General features: G+C 38.9%; 1 protein-coding gene across 4 annotated transcripts in view; it reads left to right on the plus strand.

Annotated features, from left to right (window-relative positions):
* LOC106882798 (neurexin-1a) overlaps nt 1-2,042 on the plus strand; it is a 443,081-nt gene that overhangs the window by 268,497 nt on the left and 172,542 nt on the right. The window lies entirely within an intron of this gene.

Genomic DNA, 2,042 nt, shown 5'->3' on the forward strand with positions numbered 1-2,042 from the left:
GTAATTTATTATATAAACAATATATGCGTATAAATTACGATTAAACCGGATGAAATATGTCACAGGGAATAACATTTTTATGACCGCCCAGCAGTAACTCTATTCAGCTGAATAGACGTCAGTGATTGGTTGAAATTACAGAAATACGACAACTTTGACATGGAATAACTTGCGAATTCCTTTTTTTGTTAAGAAGACTAAGAGTAAAAGATGTTTTATATGACACATTCTACCAGTGTCCCAAGTTTCAAAGTGTTTCGTTAGTGTTTCGTTAAGAAAATACTGGTGCCCCCGTTTTAAAATAGATCCCATTGATCTTTATTTTATCGATCCCAGAAAGATAAAAGGCAAAGTGAACATCTTGTGATGGTGGTGATGATGATGATGATATATTAGATATTTTATCATTAACGTGTTCTGCGTCATATCTACGTGTTATGAATCAGGAACAAGTTTACAACCGGCTGCACCCGATATGCAATGCAGGATTAAGCTTTGCTGTAATGCATTCGCTAAACGTACATACACACCCATATATACTCTTCGTTTTTATGTCGAGTTATAAAAACAACTTGATTAACTGGTCAGCGCATTTTAGTAGAATGCATGTTTATTAACTTTTACATGTAAAAGGTGGAGGACTATATGTACGTTTTTTAGTCTTCTTGAAAGAGTTCAAGTTAGTCGCTCGCAAAATGACTTTTGAGAGCTCTCGGTGTTTGTAAATACGTGGTTGACTTGATGTGTTGGTTGAGCTGTCGATGCACGCTCCTAGATGGAGAATTTTAGGAATGTTATAACTGAGAGTTATATATGTGAATATGCAGGGCACGATGATTGAATTTTCACCATTTTATATTTTTTTCATTTCGCGCATGCGCATTGTTTGCTTTTGATTTTCTCGACTACATAGTATGGTAGGGTCAGTTGGGCACCGTCTGTGAGAAAAACAGCACCGTGACGCAATTCACTCAGCCAGAAATTTGGAAACGACATGCTGTTCTGCTTGGCATTTGCGTCGGAGGAAGCTCCAATGCGAACATTTTCATTTTTGCGTAAATTAGACGACAGTTAATTCACCGCACCCTATATATATGTGTGTGTGTGTCATTTATAACATTCAATATTACAGACCCATTTCAGCTGGTTTTACCAATTTCATTTGCGACAGTTTAGGAAAAACTAAACACGACACTCATCTGAAGAGCAGATTAAGAACAGGTATGACATGCTCTTTGCCACTGGGAGTCAAAAAGTGTCACATTCTATTTGTAGGTGCTATAAAACACAAGACGCAAACAAAAAGTCTGTGAGAGTAAGCTCAGAGAGGAAATTTTTGTTTATTAGAGTTAGATTCTTTGGACAGGCATCAGACAGTGCCATCATGAGGTATGGATTAGTTTTATTAGCATGATATTCAGTGAAAGAGAGAGTTTGACATTTCAAGCATAGCTCTTGGTTGGAAGAGAAAAAGGGAAATGTCCAAAGAAGGAAAAGAAATCACCAACAGCACATGTGTGTAGTTACATTACTGAAGTGCATTACTGAACTCTCTCTACATATAGGTTATGAGAGGTGATGGTGTCAAGATGACCCAAAGGTGTCAGGTAATGCAATGCTGAGTAAGTGCTATGGACAGACTATAGTTAAGCTCCCGGTTCAGTGATTATGCAAATGAGGACTCCAATGTAGGTCATATATTAACAGGCATATATATAAAAAAATTAAGAGAATGAGATAAAAAAATTCCAAGGCTGTGAAAGATTTCAGAACATTTATAAATTTTTTATCTCATTCTGTTAATTTATATTCCCCAACTCAACCTCCCAACCTGGCTCGTTCCCTTGCTCCCGCCCACGCTGCCACACTTGCCCTTACCTCTCCAACACCACCCTCCTCACCAGCACCCATCACCGACCCTTTCGCATCACCGACTCCTTCACCTGCACTTCTACCAACATCATCTATTGTATCTCCTGCTCTTTCTGCCATTCTCTGTACATCGGACAAACGGGGCGCCGCCTGGCCGACCGATTCGCGGA

The sequence above is a fragment of the Octopus bimaculoides genome, chromosome 8 (assembly GCF_001194135.2).
Source record: "Octopus bimaculoides isolate UCB-OBI-ISO-001 chromosome 8, ASM119413v2, whole genome shotgun sequence".
Classification (NCBI taxonomy): Eukaryota; Metazoa; Mollusca; class Cephalopoda; order Octopoda; family Octopodidae; genus Octopus; species Octopus bimaculoides.